Source organism: Euphorbia lathyris, chromosome 4 (genome assembly GCF_963576675.1).
Source record: "Euphorbia lathyris chromosome 4, ddEupLath1.1, whole genome shotgun sequence".
NCBI classification, from domain to species: domain Eukaryota; kingdom Viridiplantae; phylum Streptophyta; class Magnoliopsida; order Malpighiales; family Euphorbiaceae; genus Euphorbia; species Euphorbia lathyris.
The window spans coordinates 45,525,202-45,548,646 of NC_088913.1; the positions used below are offsets into that span (position 1 = coordinate 45,525,202).

The following is a 23,445-nucleotide window of genomic DNA, read 5'->3' on the forward strand; positions in this document are numbered from 1 at the left end:
GAGTGCAAACCATAGGTGGCTTTTTGTGTAGCGGAGAGGGAAACTAAATGCCTTTTTCCTCCTATGAAAGTCAGAACTAATCACCATTTCAACAGGGCACCAAGGCAAATTCTCCCTAAAGATAGTGAGCGCTGGCCCTCTCAGAAAAGAATCAATGCATACCATAGACGCATTCTTAGGCTCAAGTTCTCACTATATTTGGGGAAATGCAGTAAGGCAAGGGTTACTAATTTTGAAAGAGGAATTAAAAATTTGAAATTTTTTGGAACTTCCTGATTTGGGGACACAAAATTTCAAACAAGCAAGTAACACTAAAACACTACATCAAAACACGCACAGGCTGTTCTTTGATTCCCACTGAACACAAAACAATCGACTAGATGGTGAATAAACAGGTGGGAGAGAAAATGAAAACAAACATCACAATAATTACCAAGGACATATGCAACAGAGATTCGCAAGGGATATTTGCTCTACATCAAATCACTAATTTAAACAAACAGAATTTAAAGCATTTATCATGTCATGCCCGCATAAATTGTGATACACAATCCCCACCCCCAAATGAAAACAAAACATTGTCCTCAATGTTATTAACATGACAGCAGATTGTAGATAAGTGAAAGCATAATAATACAGGCAGAGCATAACTTGATAGAGTAAGGGTGTTAGAGGTTACCAAATGCTAGGACAACGACTATCTGGATAGATCAGGCGGGTTGGGAGAGAGAGGAGTTAACCTCTCTATCCACAGTGGCAGGAATGCCCTCCCCTTTCGAGGACGTACGAGCATTAGCATTAACATTAGCACTAGCAGGTGTTTCAGGCATTTTTCTTACCGGACTCTTTTCAGAAAAACCAGAAGGACTTTCCTTGCCATGCTCCTCAATACAAATGGTTTTGAGCATGTCGATCGACCCCTGTTGTGACTCGTTTTTTTGCTCCAAGGCGAATATCATTTCGCGGTTTTCTTGATTTTGGGCAAACATGGCGTTGAATCGGTCCATTATATCCTCACTAGAAAGCTTTGCACACTTCTGATAGAAGGCCAGGTCCTTTGGTTTCTCGACCTATTCAGAATCCGATGAGACCGACACTATTGGTTCGCTTTTCCTTTTTCGGCTTTCTGTTTGCCTTGATGTAACAAAGTCCGACATCCACACCCACTTCCCATTTACCATCTTTCCGAACAACATCTTCTGTAGGCTCCGGAGGTCAATCTGGTCCGGGTGGTTCACAATCGTGAGACGAGAGTGGTCTCTTAAAAACTCCGATGGATTCAGCAATCCTGGTGACGATGCTCCCACAGCAGATGAGTGAAGAGTTCTTCTTACAGAAAGCGCTGATGTATTCTCCGAACCAGTAGCCTAGATTCATTCTTGGCCCAACTGCCATACTCCACAAAGCGGTGAGATTTGCATGTGGCATGGTGGCTTGATTTTCCCGGGAAAATATTATGCCGGAAATTAGCTTGTGCAAGTAGCGGATTGTATAGTCATCAACATTAGAAGCCTTGGACACGCTACCGTCATAGTATTTCTATCCCGAAATCGATTCCCAGAAAGCCGTAGGGTCAAAGACATCTGGCGTCTTGGTGAATGCTTCTTTGTAGCTTTCAGATTCAAGGTCATCATCATCGGCAGCACCTAACATCTGGTTGAACAAGTTGAGCGAAGGCCTCTGGGTGTGACCCATGAGTCGGAAGCTGAACTTTCCCTCTTCCTCAGGATCGGTTATCTCCACGTTGTGCTTAAAAGTGGCCAAGAACTCGAGCGTTAGTTCCCGATAGGCAGGTTCCTTCATCTCAAAGAAGCATCCAAAGTGGCCTGCCTCCATGAGTGCGCGCACACGAGCGAGCATCAAGCTTTAGCCGCTTTAGGGTTTCCCAACAAACTATTCGGATGGGTCCGAACTCAAGCTTATCTAGCTCTTCGTAGTAAGCCTGTACAGTTGCGTCTTTGAACTGGGAAAGTTTCTTCACCAGTTTTTCGTCTGGAACAAAAGCTACAGTGCTGGGCTCCGTCATCTTCCCTTTTGCTTTTTCTTTCTTGGATGAGCCCTCAACTTTTACGTGTTTTCCTGATCCACGGGTTCTCATGCTGTGCTCTAGTTTAAATAATGTTTCCCAGTTGTAAAGGGCACAGATCATGGAATGTCTAAATGAAAAGAACGAACGAAGAAAAGAAAAAGAAAAGAAAAAAAAATACAGTGAGCGAATGACCGTAATGAAATAGAGCTCTTTAAGTAGGGAGAGCAGATACGTCCCGTTGCCAATCTGTCATTATGAGGTCAATTCAGAGGATGCCACCTGGACAGATTGGCAAAAAGGCGTGCTCATTCGAAATAGGAGCAGGGGTGACGAACGGTCACGATTTAAATTTCGAATTTATTACTCCCGATCCGTTTGATTTCATCGAGGAAAACAGGCGAGATGAGTGCCTATGGGAATAGGATTGGACGTTCCTACTTTTTTATGACTTATACTTTTGCTGCCCAATTTCCCAAGGTACTGCTCCCCTACTGAACAGGTACATTTGTAAAACTACACCTTTAGGAAAAAGGTTTGAGTTTTACCACTGTGCCTGTTCATGAGATACTCATTACGAATCACAGTTCTATGTTAAATGAATCTACTATATTTGACACTATTTAACCAAATTAAAATAATTAAAATGCAAAGTTACTTGTGCTACAATTGGTGTTTGTAGCGAACACCCTTTTTGTGCTTTTACTAGCTTGGGGGGTCCTGGAAATGAACAGTATCAATCTTCCTTGTGTGATCGTTCTCGAAATATCTACAATTGGTGTTTGTAGCGAACACCCTTTTTGTGCTTTTACTAGCTTGGGGGGTCCTGGAAATGAACAGTATCAATCTTCCTTGTGTGATCGTTCTCGAAATATGGTTTTAATCTATGCCCGTTCACTTTAAAAGGTTCCTGACCTTCCCTGCCAATCTCAACTGCTCCATGACCAAACACCTTGTGCACCATATAAGGTCCCGTCCATCTTGACTTTAGCTTCCCAGGAAACAACCTGAGTCTTGAATTGTACAGGAGGACTCTCTGACCTTCGTGGAACGTTTTTGTCTGGATTTTTTTATCATGCCACAGCTTTGTCTTGTCTTTGTAATTCACGGCATTCTCATATGAGAACAACCTGAACTCTTCCATGTCGCAGAGTTGAAGTCTTCTCTAATCTCCAACAGTCTGTTGCTCAAAATTTAAGAAAGTTAATTCCCAAAAGGCCATGTGTTCCATTTCAACAGGAAGGTGACAAGACTTTCCGTATAACAATCTAAACGGGGATATTCCAATTGGTGTTTTATAGGCAGTCAGTCCTATATGCCCAAAGAGCATCGCAAGCTTGTTTGCCCAGTCTCTCCTAGAATTGCCAACAGTTTTTTCTAAAATTCTTTTGATTTCACGATTGGAAATCTCTACCTGTCCACTCGTTTGTGGATGGTAAGGTGTGGCAATTCTGTGGGAGACTCCAAGCTTGCCCATCAGCTTTTCAAATTTGGCATTGCAAAAGTGGGTTCCTTGATCACTAATGATCGCTCGTGGGACACCGAATCTGGTAAACATCCTTTTCAGGAATTTTACTACCACACGGGCGTCATTGGTGGGACTGGCCATTGCTTCAACCCACTTGCTCACATAATCTACAGCTACTAAGATATATTTATTTCCTAAAGATGTAGGGAATGGACCCATAAAATCTATACCCCAGATGTCAAAAATTTCGCAAACAACTATGTTGTTGAGGGGCATAACATTCCTAGCCGAGATGTTGCCTGTTCGTTGGCACTCATTGCAAGTGTTAACAAATAGCTGAGCATCTTTGAAAAGTGTTGGCCAAAAAAAACCTGATTGAAGAACCTTGGCTGCAGTTCTACTGGCGCTATGGTGTCCTCCAGAATCTCGGTCATGACAGTGGCTTAGAACATCCTGTCATTCTTCTTGCGATATACACCTTCGAATAATTTGATCAGCGCATAACCTAAAAAGATAGGGGTCTTCCCAAAAATAATATTTAATTTCAGCAAAAAATTTTCTCCTCTGATTAGTGGACAGTTTGTGAGGCTTAAGCGAACTTGCTAGGTAATTAGCAATATCGAAAAACCATGGCGCAGGTTGTACAGTGTACAGATGTTCGTCTGGAAACCTTTCAACAATCTTTGGTTGTTCCTGACTGCCTTGGTGATCAATCCTTGACAAATGATCAGTTGCGACATTTTCCGTTCCCTTTTTATCCTTTATTTCTAGATCAAACTCTTGAAGCAATAATAACCATCGGATCAGCCTTGGCTTAGCATCCTTTTTAGCGAACAAGTATCGCAACGCAGCGTGGTCTGTGTGAACAACAACCTTGGATAGCACTAGGTAAGGTCTGAATTTGTCGAAGGCATACACAACCGCAAGAAGTTCTTTCTTGGTAGTTGTGTAATTATGTTGGGCCTCGTTTAATGTCTTGCTTGCATAGTAAATAGGCCGGAACTTCTTCTCAATCCTTTGTCTAAGAACAGCTCCCACACAAGTATCACTTGCGTCGCACATCATTTCAAAAGGTTGCTCCCAGTCTGGTCCTGCCAGTATAGGCGAGTTGATCAGCTTGGTCTTTAAGAGCTCAAATGCCTTCAAACAGTTTGCATCGAAAGAGAATTCGGCTTCCTTATGAAGTAAAGCCGACAAGGGAAGCGCAATCTTTGAAAAATCTTTGATAAACCTGCGATAAAACCCTGCGTGCCCCAGAAAACTTCGCACATCTTTTACATTGGCAGGCACAGCTAGCTTTTCTATCACCTCTACCTTTTCTTTGTCCACTTCCATCCCTTTCTCTGAAATTTTATGCCCGAGGACAATTCCTCCCGTGACCATGAAGTGGCACTTCTCCCAATTTAAGACCAAGTGAGTCTCCTTGCATCGCACAAGCACAGCTTCGAGGTTGTTTAGACAGCTATCAAATGAGTTTCCATAAACCGAGAAGTCGTCCATGAATATTTCTACTGTCCGCTCCACCATGTCATGAAAAATGGACATCATACATCGCTGGAAAGTGGCTGGAGCGTTGCACAACCCGAACGGCATTCTTCTGTAAGCATAAGTCCCATACGGACATGTGAACGTTGTCTTCTCTTGGTCCTCACTATGAATTGCGATTTGGTTGTATCCTGAATAACCGTCGAGAAAACAATAGAAAGCATATCCTGCTAACCGCTCCAGCATCTGATCAATGAAGGGCAAAGGGAAATGATCCTTCCTCGTGGCTTCATTGAGCTTTCTGTAATCAACACAAACTCTCCACCCTATAATCGTTCTTGTGGGCACCAACTCGTCTTTCTCGTTGAGGACTACTGTTGTTCCACCCTTCTTTGGCATAACGTGAACAGGGCTTGTCCACACACTATCAGATATTGGGTAAATAATGCCAGCATCGAGAAGCTTGATCACTTCTTTTCGCACAACCTCCTTCATGTGGGGATTTAGTCTGCGTTGCGGTTGGACAGTTGGTTTGTGCTCCTTTTCCATCAAGATTCTGTGAACACAGACTGCAGGACTGATTCCTTTTATGTCATCAATTTTCCATGCGATTGCATCCTTGTTTCTTCGCAAAACCACCATGAGTTGTGCCTTTTGATCAGGAGTTAACTTTGAGGATATGATGACCGGACTTCCACTGGGTGGTTCTAGGAAGGCATACTCGAGGTGTGCAGGCAACGGTTTCAATTCTGGTTTAGTCACTGGCACAGTTGGTATCTCCGGTGGTTCTTGATGAGTAGGAATAGTAGGATCGAAAGGAGGTGCCGGTAGGTTGGATTCAATGGAACAGCCTGTTCCTTTGCATATGTTCACCTCTTCTCCCAATAAAGTTTCTAAAGTGTCCTGTTCCTGCAAAGTAGGAAGACTTTGAAAATCATCCAAGAAACAACATGTGTCATCATTATTATTTGCACGTCTCATTGCCTCGTTCATCTTAAAGATGACTTCTTCCCCATTAATCCTTAAAAATAATTGTCCCTCGTCTACGTCTATCAATACTTTCCCTGTGGCTAAGAATGGTCTACCTAGGATGATAGGAACATGCAAGTCTTCATCAATGTCCATTATAATGAAATCAATGGGTAAAATAAATTTTCCTACTTTGACTAGCACATCTTCCACTACTCCCCTAGGATAACATACTGAACAATCGGCCAACTGAATGGACATACGAGTAGGTTGAGGTTCTCCTTATCCAAGTTTTGCATATACAGAGTATGGCATGAGGTTTATGCTAGCTCCTAGATCACAAAGTGCATTTTCAATATTTAGCTTTCCAATTGAACAAGGAATAGAAAAACTCCCTGGATCCTTGAGCTTTTTGGGTAGCTGCTGCTTGTTTTGGAGTATTGACGAACAATCTCTGTTGAGTTGTATCATGGAAATGTTTTCCAGCTTCTTTTTGTTCGACAGGATGTCTTTGAGGAATTTGGCGTATGTCGGCATCTATGCCAGTGCTTCTACGAAAGGAATGTTGATGTGTAACTTCCTTAAGGTATCCAACACTTCGAATTCTGTTCTTCCAGCTTCCTGTTGATTAGACGCGTTGGATATGGCACAGGTGGAACATACGGCGGTGGTGGTTTATACATTCTTTCGCCCTCCTCTTGATCCGGCTTACCTGTGCAGTTCGCCTTCCTTGTTTCTTCATCACTAAGAACACCGTTGGTCCCTTATAACGTTACACGTATAGTTCCAAGGGGGCGTTAGGAACTATTTAAAAAATTTTAAGTTATAGCAGACTTCTTTTTCGTGAGAAAAAGGTTTTAACAGTGGCGCTGAGTGAATAGCAAGATACTGGCTTAGTCAACTAGTGACTAGGTTAGTTTCTTTACTTGAGTCAGGAGATAGCACTAAGAGTCTATTCCTGAGCTCAGATATTCAATGCGCACAACTCAGCTTGACCTCTTTACTTGGTCAGTTTTTGTTTAAGCAAGCAATAAATATATAAAGGAGTTTAAGGTTAGAAATATGTTACTCAGCAGATTTATCCAGGTTCGGCCTCCAAGCCTACGTCCTGTCCCCGGAACACGTTCCGAGATTTCGAATTCTCTACTGAGCTCTTTAACGGTAGAGCATCAAACCTTTTACAATCTTAGAAACTGAGTATAACAAGAGTACCTTCCTCTATACCTCTACTCAATCCTAATCTCTCGCTGAGTACTATAACCGAGTACTCAGCCTCTCCTTTCTAATCTCTAGAAATGATAAGTGTTTGTCCTAAATAATGATTGCTAAGACACCTTAGATGATTGAATAATCACTCTAGACTTTTACACAAAAGATATGAAATTTAGTGTAAGATTGCTTTGCTTCTTCTTGCAGAACTTTGCGTAGAGATTTGGTCAGCGTAATGGCTTGATCAAGTTCTGTATCGAATGAAGCAACTGATGGCACTATTTATAGAGACGTCTGAGGTGTCGGTCATTTCAAATTTCGAAATAACCGTTGGAGGGAAACGGCTTCCTGTCGTTGTCATCCTGACTTGGTCAGAGCTCTCGGCCAATCAGATTTGAGTATCTTCTGTCCTCGGTCAGCTTTTGGTCAGCTCGGCAGAATGTCTCTCCATTTATGGTAAGGTCAACTGGACAGCATACTGTGTCTTCTGAATTTTACCTAAAGTGGAAATACTTTGTCTGGAAGTTGTTCTTAGCCAGCTGCTGTCTTGTACTGTTTGTCGAATCAACTCAGCAGCTTCGTCCCGAAGTTGTTCCACGAAGGTCTTCTAGATCCTTCTTCCGCTGAGCTGCGTTTTGTACATAACGACAGCGTTTTGACATACGCGGGCCGAGTTGCCTTAAACTGTTTGACTTGGGCTTTGACTTCCGTATTGGGCTTTGGGCCTTTTAAACTTTGTATCTTATAAACAATTTAACTCAACATTGAACAAACACATTAGTAGAATAAATCAAAGCATTTAAACTTAGTGTGTTTAGAATATGTTTTTAATTATACTTAAACAATTTTGTCAAATCAAAATTATGTGGAAAGGTGTTTCAACAAACTCCCCCATTTTGATGTTGGCAAAACTATTCAGCGAAGAACTCAGTATTGAGCTCCCCCATGATAGTTGACCTAATATAACTTAGCAAACTCCCCCGTCAGGGTTGAGCTACTGACTTAATTTTACTCTAAACATTTGAAGGTTTAATCGAGTAAGTCTAAGGTCAGTTTTCAGATATAGGTCAGCTCATGGAACATATTCTATTTTACTCGGTGTTTAAGCGGAAGTTTTAACATTCAGAGGGCACTGAGTAATTTGTTGTTCAATGAGTTTTATAAGACAATGTTATATAAACATACAAGTCAATGTCAAACATGTTAGCAGCATTGGGTACGATCAACAAGTTTTATAAGCATTAAACATGGTTGATGTAATTGAAGATACATAATAACTTAATACTCAGCATCATAGATAGTAACTCATAACTCAGTTTTTTTGGATAAAAAGATGAAAGTATTGATATTACTAAAAGTAGTCAGCGTATACAATGAAAGACAAAAGAAAGAACATAGAGACTACATATAGCATATACTGAGCTAGCCTACTTCTATTTCTTTTTCTTTTGCTTAGACTGACTATGCGCATGCTGTGTTCTAGCTTGTTCTTTCTCCCCTGTTTTGACAACATCGGGAGGAGGAATCCTAAAGGCGTCGGTTAAGACGGCTGTCGTCAGTTCCGTGGACAGCGCCTTAAGTCTATCGGCGCTTTCATTGACACCATCAAAAATAGCAACTCCGTCATCTGATACCTCAGTAGGTATATTAAGTTCAGCGGCGCTGATCATGCTTACTATGAAAGCCTGAGATTTTCCTATCCAGGTAAGTGCATCGGTCAGACCAGCAACGACTTGATGGAATGTCTTGAGTAAGGATGTGTCGTAGTATTGACGCTGAATATTGATGTGACGTATGTGGTTGAAGGTTTGTCTGGTGATAGACAGCATTTCATTTTGTTTCATAGCGTCAGTATCCATCTCCTGCTTGTTCAAGTTCAGCAATCGAATGGCCTCACCAATTTGCTCTACTGAGCACTGAGAATAGGAGACCATTTGCTCGTTGGTTTTAATTTGCTCAGTGTGAAGCTGAGCAAAAAGCATTTTAACTTCATCAGAAGTTGCATAGCGCGTGTTCGCAGCTGACAAAGTCTGAACTTGTTCTTGAAGAGCGTTGAGATGTTGAACTATTGTCAGTTGGATCTCAGCCAGCTTTGCGATAGAATCCTGCTTAGCTTGCTGTGCTTGAAAGGTAACGATGACACTTAGCAAGTCCTTGAATCTCTTGACTTCGTTGAGAAGCTGAGTTACATGGGAGAGCTGAGTTGTCTCAACAGTAGAAGACCCAACATCAGGTTGAGTGGTTTGATGAAGGTCTTTGATTAGTGTTTGCACCGAGTCGATGATTCTTTTTCCAGACTCGGTGGCATGCAAGTAGCTAAGAGAGCCTTCATTAACTTGTCTTGTTTCCTCAGTATGACTGGTTGGAAGAGGAGTCAGAGGAATAATATGGTCAGTGACTGGAAGTGTGTTTCCAATCTGCACTTGAGTTTCAGGTAGAACTGATTGATCGGCAGATGTGTTGATTGGAGAAGAGGTAATTCTAATGCTGTCTGTGCTGACTGGAGCGGGAATGTCCTTATTCAGCACAATGCTTGTAGTAACAGCATTGACAGGAATTGGCTCAACTTGACTTGTTGAGTTGGCGGAAGCATTCAAGTCGGCGTGTTCCTTTGGTGAAGAAACAGAGGCTTGCTTTTCAAGGGAAGTCGATGGAGTAGAAGATGGTTGTTTTCTGAAAAATTTCAGTTTGAGTTTAGAAGGGTCTTGGGTAGGCTTCTGGATCACAAAGTCAGGGACAATTGGTTTCTGAACAGGAGGGTCAATGACTGACTTCTGACTTGCCTTAACTAATCTTCTTCTTCGAGGAGGAGTGTCAGCTTGTATAGATTCTCCTGAGTGAGAGGGAGAAGTTTCCTCTTGATCAGCATTAAGCTGGTCAGCTTGTTCTTGTTCTTGATGAACATTGGGTTGGTCAGGTTCTTGTTCATTTCCAGCAGCCAACTCAGTATTGATTGGCTCAGCTCCAACCTTACTAGCTGTCTCCTCAGTGTCCTCAGCGTCATCCTGACCGCTTGCTTCTTCTTCTTCTTCATCTTCTTCACTATCGCCATCTAACTCTTCTTTAACTTGTGCAATGAACTGATCATCCAGATGCACATCATCTTCTTGATGCTCAGCTACAGTTCCTAGACACTTTGTGTAGTGAGAATCACCAGGCACAACAACGTCAGTAGGGATAGCATCAATAGGAGTCAGTGTAGAAGACTTCTGCTTCTTTTGAGGTTGTTCATCAGCATTTGTTCTTTCCTCAATTTCAGGCTCATCTTGCCTGCTCCTTTTCTCATCTGACTTAGGTCTCTCCTGACCTGGTTCAGCAGCTGACTTCGACTTCTTGGCCTGAGGCTCAGCCTTCTTTGAGGGAGTCCCAACAGCTTTCCTCTTGCGGGCAGCCGGAGCCTTTGTCCTTTTGCTTTGCTTTGGAGCTGTTTCCTCAGCTTGTTGTTCAGCAGCAACTTTTCCTTTCTTTAGTGGCTGATTGAACTTCAAAGCCCTCAGCGAAGCTGCGGTTATCTCAGATCCTCTAGCCTTAGTTTCCTGAGAAAGATCAATTTGATGATCTAAGAGGATTCTGGTGATGAGTGATCCCAGCCTAAGAGTTCCAGTGCTCCTTAGGAACCCAGCAATCAAGAATACTGGCATATTGATCGGCTTGTATGTCAGCATATGCCATATGAAGCATTGCTCAAAATTCGTTGCTGAGGTGGTGCAGTTGATCTTGGGATAAATAAAGTAGGTCAGCAAATAGTCAGCCATCTTTTGGTGCTGACCCATTGAGGTACTTGAGATTTCTCCAGAATGACCAGGGGGCTTGCAAAAGTTGACTTCGTAGTTAGTGTCATCCTGATCTCCAGTTCTTCTCAGTTTTGCTCCCTCATTTTTCAACTTCAGCAAATTTGCCAAATAGGTGGAATTGATGAAAATCGTTTTCTCCCTTACTACTGTTGCCAGATAGTCCTGGTTATCATCAGCGACTCAGAGGTTGTTGTAGAACTCCCTTACTAGGTCAGGATAGGTGTGATCTCTAATGGAGAACAACTCTGTCCAGCCATTCTTCGATATCCATTCGGAGAAGGGTTGCTCGGATGTTACGAAGGCCTCAGAAACCCATCGTGAGAAGTCTACTTTCCATTCGCTAATGTCTTCAAATACCTTGGTATAGGTTCTGGTTTTGGTCGGTTTTCCTTTGGAGGAGGTAGCTTGCCCAGCTTTGCCTTTGCTCGGCATAGTGACCTTGGTAGTTTCAGGCACAGTAGTTTGCCTGGAGGGTTCATCGGAGCTGGTCTTAGGGTGACCGGCACCGGAGATGTTGACAGAAACTTTAGTCATAGTTTCAGAAAAGATTTGGAAGCTTTGAGAGTTTTTAGAGAGAGAGTGTTTTGCTAAAGAATTCGGTAAGTGTAAAGAAAATAAAAATGGGGATTTACCCATTATTTATAGTAGTGAAGAGTGGATCTTATCGAATCCATGTGTCAATTTGGCATTGGGATTGTCAACCGACAAAGATCCTGGCTTTTATGACACATTCGGCGCATACGTCATCCTAGGTGGCTATTCGCGTGCTTTTACATTTAATGCAACGGATCTAACACTCAGCGTTTAGAATTATAAGCGTTTTATATTCTGAGTGGTCAGTAGTATATGAAAGGATGATTTCTCAGTTTGAGATTACTACTCGTTGTGCATATTAACTCAGTATTGATATTTATTTTTTCGTTAAGTACTCAACATAACAATCACTCAGCATGCATTTGCATAAATCATTCAGCATAGTAATTCACTCAGCATAAATTTTCATTTTAGAACAGGAATTTACTGAAGAGGATTAAACATACCAATGGCTTCTCTCAGTATGCTGAACTGTTCACGAGCCAGTGGCTTTGTGAAGATATCCGCAAGCTGCTCATCCGTTGGGACATAGGTCAGCTTTATCTCACCCTTGAGTACATGGTCTCTAATGAAGTGATGTCTTATGCTGATATGCTTCATCCTGCTGTGTTGAATTGGGTTCTTTGATAGATCAATTACACTTTTGTTGTCGCATTTGACCTCAATTGTCTTTGTTTGAACACCATAGTCTTCAAGCTTTTGCTTAATCCATAGGACTTGAGCAACACAGTGACCAGCAGCAATGTACTCAGCTTCAGTGGTAGACAAGGCTACTGACGCCTGCTTCTTGATGAACCAGGATACAAGACAGCTTCCTAAGAAATGACATCCTCCAGAGGTGCTTTTTCGTTCTAGCTTATCTCGACCATAGTCAGCGTTAGTGTATCCAACGAGTGTAAAGCCATGAGTGTTGGGATACCATAAACCTGCGTTCACTGAGCTTTGCAAATATCTAAGGATTCTTTTTACAGCTATGTAATGAGATTCCTTAGGGTTAGATTGATATCTAGCACAGTAGCATACTGAGAACTGAATGTCCGGTCTACTGGTTGTTAAGTAAAGTAGAGAGCCTATCATACCTCGATACAATTTGCTGTCTACTGACTTACCATTCTCGTCAGCGCAGAGGACAGTGTCAGTGCCCATAGGAGTGGATATTGGCTTGCAATTTTCAAGATCATATTTCTTCAATATCTCCTTGGCATATTTAGCTTGACTGATGAAGATGCCATTCTTTCCTTGTTTGATTTGAAGTCCAAGGAAGAAGTTGTGTTCTCCCATCATAGACATTTCAAACTCAGTCTGCATTTGCTTGCTAAATTCCTTGCACATTGACTCATTAGTAGCACCGAAAATAATATCATCAACATATATTTGAGCCAGCAGGGTATCTTTACCCTTTCTCTTAATGAATAAGGTTGTATCAGCTTTGCCCCTGACGTAGTTTCTAGTCAGCAGGAAACTGGTCAGCCTCTCATACCTAGCACGTGGTGCTTGCTTGAGGCCGTACAGAGCCTTTTTGAGCTTATAAACGTGGTTTGGGAATTTAGGATCCTCAAACCCTGGAGGTTGATTAACATAAACTTCCTCGTTTATAACTCCATTAAGAAATGCACTCTTAACATCCATTTGAAACAGTTTAAAGTTCATGTAAGATGCATATGCACATAAAATCCTAATAGCCTCTAGCCTTGCCACTGGGGCAAAGGTCTCACCATAGTCAATACCTTCTTGCTGATTGTAGCCCTGAGCTACAAGCCTTGCTTTGTTTCTGACTATGTTTCCTTGCTCATCCAGCTTGTTGCGGAAGACCCATCTTGTTCCAATGGTCTTCTGACTCCTTGGATGTGGCACTAGCTCCCATACATCGTTTCTTCTGAATTGGTCAAGTTCCTCTTGCATTGCGCTCATCCAGAATTCATCTTCCTCAGCATCAGCGAAGTTCTTTGGTTCCTGAACTGAGACGAAGGCTACATTGCTGAGGTACCTCCTGAGTTGGTTTCTTGTCATCAGGGTATTCTCAGCGGCATCAAGGATTGCACTCTCTGAGTGCCCTCTTGGAATCCTTATCTCTTTGGGTAGATTGATGTCTTGTGCTGTCTGTGTTTCAACAATCTTTGCAGGTGAAGACTGGTCAGTGAAAACAATATTTGGTTCACTTTTACCTTTAGTCAGCCCTTGAGGGAATGACTCAGTGGCTGTATCTTGATCAGCGGGTGCTGAGTGTGGATCATCCTCGGTCAGCGGCAGATATCTTCCTGCAAGGTTAGTTTCGTCGAACTCAACATGTACTGACTCTTCTAAAACTTGAGTTCGTTTATTGAAAACTCTGTATGCTTTGCTGTTTGTTGAGTAGCCTAAAAAGATAGCTTCATCAGCTTTTGAGTCAAATTTAGCTAGGCTATCTTTAGTGTTTAAAATAAAACATTTACAGCCAAAGGCACGAAAGTATCCAATGTTGGGCTTTCGTCCTTTCCAAAGTTCGTAGGGGGTTTTCTTTAGTATAGGTCTAATAAGAGCCCTATTAAGAATATAGCACGCTGTGTTAACAGCCTCTCCCCAAAAATACTTTGGAAGCCTATGCTCACTCAGCATTGTTCTGGCTATTTCAACCAATGTTCTGTTCTTCCTTTCAACAACCCCATTTTGTTGAGGCGTCCTAGGAGCAGAAAAATTATGGTCAATGCCGTTGGCTTCACAGAATTCAACAAACTGTTGGTTTTTGAATTCTCCACCATTATCACTTCGGATGTGAGCCAATTTTAGGTCTTTGTCATTTTCAAGTTTTCTAACCAAATTTGAAAATGTCTCAAAGGTCTCATCCTTTCTACTCAGCAAGATGACCCAAGTGTACCGAGAGAAGTCATCTACAATGACCAAGGAAAATCTTCTTCCACCCAGACTCAGCGGCTGGACTGGACCGAAGAGATCCAAGTGTAGTAATTCTAACGGACGCTTAGTTGAGACAATGTTTTTGCTATGAAAAGATTGTTTGGTTTGTTTTCCAGTTTGGCAAGCGTGGCATAATTGATCTTTTTAAAATCTAAGTTCAGGCAGTCCCTCAACCAATTGCTTTCTTGCTAATTTGGCCAGGAGGTCCATGCTTACATGACCAAGTCTCATGTGCCATAGCCAGGAATTTTCTTCCTTTGAAACTAAGCATACAGTTTTTGAAAACTTTTTCTCTAAGTCTAGCATAAAGACATTATCAATCCGAGGGGCAGTTAAAATTAACTCATTTGTTTTTCCCTCGTATATTTTACATCCAGTAGCATCTAATATAACTTTTCTCCCATTATCACATAGCTGAGCTATGCTGAGTAAGTTATATTTGAGTCCGCTGACTAGGGAGACTGACTCAATAGTAGGATTACCTCCGATGGTTCCTGACCCTACTATCTTACCCTTTTTTTGTCTCCAAAACTTACGCTTCCTCCTCGTTTACGCTCAAATGTGATGAACTGAGTTTCATCACCAGTTATGTGCCTCGAGCATGCGCTGTCAATATACCACATCTTTGACTTCTCAGCACACCTCAGGCTTACCTGCATTGTAACTAGTTACTTTTAGGTACCCAATTCTTTTTGGGTCCTTGCTTGTTAGGTTCAACAGGTAAAGCATCATATTTTATTTTATGGCGGCATACTTGGACAGTATGGCCATTCTTTCCACAGAAGTCATAGCTGACCTTCCGTTTAGGATTTTTTACTGACTGGTCAGCACCCCAGTGCTGAGCGTGCCAGCACACCTTAGTGGTGTGTCCTTTCTTCCCACAGAAGTCACACTGGACATTCCGCTGGGGATTCCATCTCTACTGACCAGTACTTCGGTACTGAGCATTCAGAGGAATATTCCTTTTGTTTTGAACCTTTAGTTGGTTCTGGATATTTGTGACGTCCTTTCTCAGTTTCTTTGAATCTGATTGGACTTCAGAGACAGACTCATGTATGATCTTCATGTTATCATGCAAAGTTGAGTTATCCTGAAGAAGGTATCTGAGGTCACTTAGCTTGACCTCTTCAACCTCGTCACAGCGCCTGCTGAGTGCTCTAATTTTCTTATTACACTTTTTGACAAGTGTATAGAGATCACTCAGGGCATTACCCATTTCGTTTCTGAGCTGGGAAAGTGATATTACCTCATTTGATTGCTCCTCATCATCAGATGCAACGGAGGGGTCAGCATGCTCAGAGACACACGGCTCAGCAAGTTCGTCAGCCATGAAGCATATCTTCGCTGACTCGGTGGCCTCGGCTTCTGTTGATGAAGACTCATCACTGTCGCTCCATGTAGCCACCATTGCCTTTTTGCCGTTCTTCTTATCTTTCCTCAGCGTGGGGCAGCTTGACTTTATATGGCCAGTTTGATGACATTCAAAGCATGTAATGGGCTTTGAGTTGTCTTTCTTGTATTTGCTGTCGCTGGACTCAGCTTTATACTTATCAAACTTTCTGTAAGGCTTCTTAGAATATTTGTCATTTTTCCTGAACAGCCTTTTCATCTTCCTTGTGAACATAGCCATCTCTTCATCATCTGTTGAGCTCCCATCAGTGGAGTCAGCTTTCATGACAAGAGATTTCTGCTTTTTGTCTTCAGACTTTTCCTTCACCTCGAAGTTTTTCATTGATATCTCATGGGTCAGCAACGAGCCGATGAGTTCGTCATATTTGTAGGTGGTTAAGTCCTGAGCTTCCTCAACAGCGGTCTTCTTTGCTTGCCAGTCTTTAGGAAGACTCCTGAGTATCTTTTTGACTTGTTCTTCCTCAGTGAAGATCTTCCCAAGTCTCTTGAGCTCATTGATGATGTTGGTAAACCTTGCATTCATGTCAGATATACCCTCATCATTGTTCATTTCGAACAGCTCGTACAGTCTCATATGCTGGTTCACCTTGGACTCCTTTACTTTATTGGTTCCTTCGTAGGTGACCTCCAGCTTCTTCCAGATATCTTGCACCGACTCACAACCTGAGATTTTATTATATTCTGCAGCATCGAGCGCACAGTGAAGCATATTTATAGCCGAAGCATGATTTTATAGCTTCTTGAGATCATCCTCTGTCCATTTGGCCTCAGCTTTAATAACTGTTTGGCCAGCCACAACTTCGACAGGTACAAATGGACCTTGGACTATGGATAGCCAGGCACTCATATTTGTAGCCTGAATGAAATTTTTCATCCTATTCTTCCAGAAGGTGTAGTTAGACCCAAAGAATAGGGGAGGCCGAGTAATGGACAGCCCCTCAGGTAAGATCTGAGTTGTTTGGTTTCCTGGGAGAAACCGAGTGATGTTTTCGCCCATAGTGGGGATCAGCTCAAGGTGGTTAAACCTTTTACAGTGAGCTTTTAAGCTCTGATACCACTTGTTGGTCCCTTATAACGTTACACGTATAGTTCCAAGGGGGGGGGTTAGGAACTATTTAAAAAATTTTAAGTTAGGGCAGACTTCTTTTTCGTGAGAAAAAGGTTTTAACAGCGGCACTGAATGAATAGCAAGATACTGGCTTAGTCAACTAGTGACTAGGTCAGTTTCTTTACTTAAGTCAGGAGATAGCACTAAGAGTCTATTCCTGAGCTCAGATATTCAATGCGCACAACTCAGCTTGACCTCTTTACTTGGTCACTTTTTGTTTAAGTAAGCAATAAATATATACAGGAGTTTAAGGTTAGAAATATGTTACTCAGCAGATTTATCCAGGTTCGGCCTCCAAGCCTACGTCCTGTCCCCGGAACACGTTCCGAGATTTCGAATTCTCTACTGAGCTCTTTAACGGTAGAGCATCAAACCTTTTACAATCTTAGCAACTGAGTATAACAAGAGTACCTTCCTCTATACCTCTACTCAATCCTAATCTCTCGCTGAGTACTATAACCGAGTACTCAGCCTCTCCTTTCTAATCTCTAGAAATGATAAGTGTTTGTCCTAAACAATGATTGCTAAGACACCTTAGATGATTGAATAATCACTCTAGACTTTTACATAAAAGATATGAAATTTAGTGTAAGATTGCTTTGCTTCTTCTTGCAGAACTTTGCGTAGAGATTTGGTCAGCGTAATGGCTTGATCAAGTTCTGTATCGAATGAAGCAACTGATGGCACTATTTATAGAGACGTCTGAGGTGTCGGTCATTTCGAATTTCGAAATAACCGTTTGAGGGAAACGGCTTCCTGTCGTTGTCATCCCGACTTGCTCAGAGCTCTCGGCCAATCAGATTTGAGTATCTTCTGTCCTCGGTCAGCTTTTGGTCAGCTCGGCAGAATGTCTCTCCATTTATGGTAAGGTCAACTGGACAGCATACTGTGTCTTCTGAATTTTACCCGAAGTGGAAATACTTTGTCTGGAAATTGTTCTTAGCCAGCTGCTGTCTTGTACTGTTTGTCGAATCAACTCAGCAGCTTCGTCCCGAAGTTGTTCCACGAAGGTCTTCTAGATCCTTCTTCCGCTGAGCTGCATTATGTACATAACGACAGCGTTTTGACATACGCGGGCCGAGTTGCCTTAAACTGTTTGACTTGGGCTTTGACTTCCGTATTGGGCTTTGGGCCTTTTCAACTTTGTATCTTATAAACAATTTAACTCAACATTGAACAAACACATTACTAGAATAAATCAAAGCATTTAAACTTAGTGTGTTTAGAATATGTTTTTAATTATACTTAAACAATTTTGTCAAATCAAAATTATGTGGAAAGGTGTTTCAACAAACACCCTGTTCCTGCTCCCCTTCAGCTTCTTTGGACGTTCCTGCACACTCAGCATTCTTATCAGTCAAAACAATTGGTTGAGTTTCCTTACCAGACCTTAGGGTGATTGCCATGACGTCGCCCTTAGGATTTGGCTCTGTGTTGCTCGGCATTATTCCCTTTCCTTTTGACGTGGATGCAGCTATCTAGTGAACCTGTGTTTCCAGACTTTTTATTGATGCCTATGTTTGTTTCATAAACTGCATCATCATTGTTTTCATATCTGGCTCTACGTCTTCCTTTGGTGGCACAGGTTGCTTGTATTGCTGCTGAGGTTGTCGTTGGTACTGTCCTCCTTGCTATTGTTGATACCTTGGCTGGTCTTGATACCGTGGTTGCCCCAACTGGTCTGGTTGGCCTGTCCATCCAAAATTTGGATGGTTCCTGGTTTCAGAGTTGTATGTGTTAGAATAACGGTTAGGCTGATTCCTTTGATTATACCCTGCGTAGTCACATTCAGCCTGTGTGCCCTTTCATTGCTTAACTCCGGGACAATTTATGTTGAAATGAGCTCCTCCGCAAAAATCACAAATGTCATTGAATGGTGGTTCATTGTGGATTGAAGACACATTTATCTTTCCCAGCTGTCGAGCAAGTTGTTCTACCTGACTTATCAGTTTTGACACAACATCATCATTTCCCATCTTCTTCCCTTCACTTCTGGCTGAGTGCCAGTTGTAACTTGTGCTGACTACCTTCTCAATAAGGTCATACAAAGCCTGTGGCTCAAGATCTTCTGGATTACCGTTAGCAATGGATTCGATTTGAATTTTGTAAATGTTGGTCACACCATTGTAGAAATTTTGCAATTGCATCCACATAGGGATACCATGATTTGGCACCCTTCTCAACAACTCTTTATATCTCTCCCAGGCTTCTGCCAACGACTCATCCTCTTCTTGTATGAACCGAGACACTTCATTTCTCAGTTTTATGGCTTGTCGTGGTGGGAAATATTTCATCAGAAAAGCTTGCGCCATCTCTTCCCAACTTGTGATTGTTCCTGGCTGTAAATTTCTTAGCCAGTTCTTCGCTTTATCCCTCAGGGAAAAAGGAAATAGCTTCAATATGATTACATCGTCAGAAACACCTCTGTTCGATCTGAATGTGTTGCACAACGTGATGAATTCTTGAATATGCCCATTTGGATCTTCAAATTGAAACCCATTAAATTGTACGGAGGCCTGGATCATCTGTATCATGGACCCCTTCACTTCGAACATGTTGTTCCCCTCGTTGGGTAACACGATACATGATGAATGTCCCTTTGTGGTTGGCCTCAAATAATCTCTGATTCGCATAACAGGAGGGTTGTTATTCTCTCCTTCTTCTTCTTGGTTTGGTTGAACTGGTTGTTGGGGTGGTACCCTTCCAGCCATTCTTCTCTCTCTTTGTCTTTCTCTCTGTCTAGCACGTCGAGCTCCCGCTCTGTTTCGTCTACACGTTCTCTCTAACTCGAGATCGATAGGAAAAACAGGAGGTCCAACTCTACGCATAAACAGGTTAAGAACTTATTTGTTTCTTGCACGCCTTAGCAAACGGATTAAAAACACCCTGTTTCACAGAAATTTCAGATAAATTTTGTTTCTTTCAATCCCCGGCAACGGCGCTAAAAACTTGTTGTCCTCAGATGAGACTCTATCAAGTGCACTAGATACAAGTAATAAAGTGATAAGTTAAGTATCGTCTCCATAGGGATTGAGATTCAAATCTATATTGGAAATTGTTGCTAAACAGCGTGTGGGTCAAACAAGTTTCTCCTTTTTTATTTGATTGCTTGATGTTGGTTACTTAAGATAAAAGATGTCTAATGCCGTAAGAGATATGATAACTTGGTAATGATTTAGAAGATAGAAGAGGCTCGACACTGCCGAACAGGTTGTGCTAAGCCTTATAACATTCCAATGAATACGAGATAATGCCAATGAAGCCAAAGTATCAGTTTTAATGCGAGCTTAAGTCAACTTTCGTGTGTTCTTAAGTTCCTAAGATTTACTAGAACCTTTAGCGTCCTAAAGATACGTTCTTTCTTGCATTAAGACCGAAACTGCATTTCTGATTAAGAAAACCCTTGACACAACCATCTAACTGGTCAGCTTCGAGGTTGGGAGATTAATAGAGATATCAGTGAAGATGCAAGCAGTGTCCTAACATCCATCTATCACATGCATAAATGCCGAAGCATGAAAGTTAAATCCTCATCAATCACAACATTGGCAAAATACTAAACATTCATTGAAAATGACATAAAACTTACATTACCGGCTCGGCCTGGCCGTGCCCATTCAAAATGGACTACTCACTCATATCGAGCAGTGAGTAATCGGTCGTTCTTGAAACCTTCATAGACTCCATCTAAGCTCTCTTTCTCTTTTCTTTCTAAAATAACTATTTTATCTCTAAAACTACCAAATGTTCCGAACTGCCTATCTTTCCTTTGCTACGCCTACTTAAAGGAAAAGACAGGGACAAAATTGGTACAACCCGAGTACCCTTCCAGAAATTAAGTCAACTAATACTAAAACAAAATAAACTGAAATGATTAAAGATCCTTTTTGACCCTTGAACACTCAAGGGTCGATACTTCATGTCATCATGCTTCTTTGAGTAATGCCACCTTAACAATTCTCCACCTGCTGCTCTGTCTCTGCCTCTGCCACCTCTGATCTGTCGCTGTCCATCATTGAATAATCCGGCGTTTGACCGCTGGACTTAAGAAAGGCTCCACTCCTTTTTGGCAGTAGCGAAACAAGCTGTTTCCAGCGTGTTTAGCATTTATCTTTACTAATCTGCATAAAGACATTAATCAGTCCTTATTCTTTGCAATATAGCATAAATAACACCCAAATTCCCTTATAAATATCATGTTAAACTTAGTCAATTTCATGCCTAACATAAGTCAATAAATTAAAATCAACCCAAGTCAAGTAATATGTTAACGGGGTTGGCATATTACTGTTGAGACTTGCATGTAACAGTGTTTTTCGTCGAGAAAGGGAGCTGATCTCACAAGCTTTAGATATGAAGATATATAGACAGTTACATGGATCTGATGAAGGAGTTCATTAGGATTGGGACCCAACTTGAGATAACAGTATGGATAGATTTATCTAAGTGTCAACTGTTCATCTCATTTCTGGATTATGGAGTGTGATGCTTTGATTCTATGCGAGCACGATCCACTACAAGGGAGGCCCTAGGGTGTGAGAGATTAGTGTTGGATATCACATAAAGTAATTACAGGATAGTTAATGATAGATTGAGCATTCGTCACTCCTGATAAGTAGGAGATATCGAAAGGACTGTTTGTGATAAATTGACTGAAATCCTTGCAAGGTGATGATAGAGTTAAGAGTAGAAATGGAGATTTCACTTAACTTATCTTTCAGAGTTAATTCCACCTGGACAAGTATAACAGACTATTCGTTATATGTAACATGACACATTCCATGGTTATAAGAATTGTCTCAAAGATATAATTGATAAAGGATCGAATTATATTGGACCTAATGCGAAAAGGTAAACGTCAATATTCAACATGGCTTCTTATTGCACTGGGGGAATGTCTAAGGTTCTGCTAGTAACAGCTCGCGAAGTCATTCTGTTATATATAAGTTGAAATTAATCAGGCTGAATTAATTCTAATAAATATATACGGTTGGTAGCAATAAGAACCTAATGGGTCGCTCATGGGACGTGGAACCGGAGGATGAAATTATAATTTAGAGGGACTTAATTGAAGGGGCCAAAATTTGTAATTAAATGGGGGATAAGATAATTAAATTAATAATTGTAATTGGATTATAATGGTAAATTAAATTATATGATTATGTGATAATATTAATTAGAAGTTTTAATGTGATTATAACTCTAATTAATTATCTCTAACATAAATTAATATCTAATTTGATTATAATTTTTATCTAATTATATTAGGATATGATTAAGATAATAATAGTAAGTATTTATTTAATTATCTAATTAGTAATCCTATTCTGAATTGGATTCTAATTTAATTAATTAACTAATACAACTAGGGTTTGGATTTGAGAAGTCTATAAATAGACCCCTCCCCCTATGTATTTCGCCCAACACAAAGATTAGAGGCTATGAGTGCTTCTGAAATCATCTCGTCTTAATTACTCTTTCGTTTACTCTCTCTTTGATCTCGTGTCGATTCCTTTAGAGGCAATCAATTTAGATTGTTATTTATTGGTTGATTACTAATCGATTTTCTTTTCTGTTGTCATCATTATTCGTGATACACAGATTAAGAGTTATGGGAACTTCATTTGTAACTGTAGACAGTTCGTCAATAAAGGTACTTCGCTCTATCCCTCTTTATATGAAATAACGATTAACGGATCTTGGGAAAAGGGAAATAGATAAAATAGATAAAATTTTATAATTCCGATGTGCTTAGGCTTGTCTATTTTCCTTCAATGGCACCCTGGGGCACAGATCTCCATACGTCATTTCCACTTACCCTATAAAGGTAATTTTTTCAATCTTAATGGGTTTTTTACTTTTGCTTCACTTGCTCTTTACATTTCGTGTTCCTCGGCTTCTTTGCCAAGTTTCTTGCTTTATGATTTATGTGCTTTCCTTGATCATCCCTTCGAATTTTTCATGTAAATGGGCCTTTTCTGAACTATAGTTAAGTTTCCATCTTTTCCTTCGTTTGATCGTGAGCTCTTCCACTGCCTCTTCAGATAGGACTTTGGAGATTTAAAACACCAAAAAGACTCTTCAGGTGCCTCTTCCTGTCGTAACTCCGGTTATCATAGCTGAGGCATAGAACCATTTATCTAGGGAAGAAGCCAATTCTTTGGCCCCTAAAAAGAAAGGAGAGAAAGCCCCTAAAACGGAAGTAACTCCTTCTAGAGTAGATCTTACTTTATTAGTGACCTTGCAATCTTTATACCTTTGGCTTCGGGCGGCCAATTGTTTGATTCCAGAACCCTCTCATCGACCCACCATGCCTCCTAAAGGCTATTTTGTTGTATATCAAAGCCGCGTTGAGATGGGGTTCACGTACCTAGATCTTGAGGTGATTGGGAACGTTTTAGAATTTTTTGGCGTTCCTATCTGCCAGCTCCATCCCAATGGGTGGCTGGATCTTGTATTGGATTCGTACTTGGCGGTGAATCTAGGCTTA

The 23,445-nt window shown here is 41.2% G+C and overlaps 1 non-coding gene and 1 pseudogene across 1 annotated transcript; one reads left to right on the forward strand and one right to left on the reverse strand.

Annotated features, from left to right (window-relative positions):
• Nucleotides 1-23,445, reverse strand: part of LOC136227161 (uncharacterized) — a 137,001-nt pseudogene that overhangs the window by 51,849 nt on the left and 61,707 nt on the right.
• On the forward strand, nucleotides 19,113-19,219 carry LOC136228329 (small nucleolar RNA R71). The gene has a single exon (XR_010688655.1). It is a non-coding gene; the product is annotated as a small nucleolar RNA R71 (small nucleolar RNA).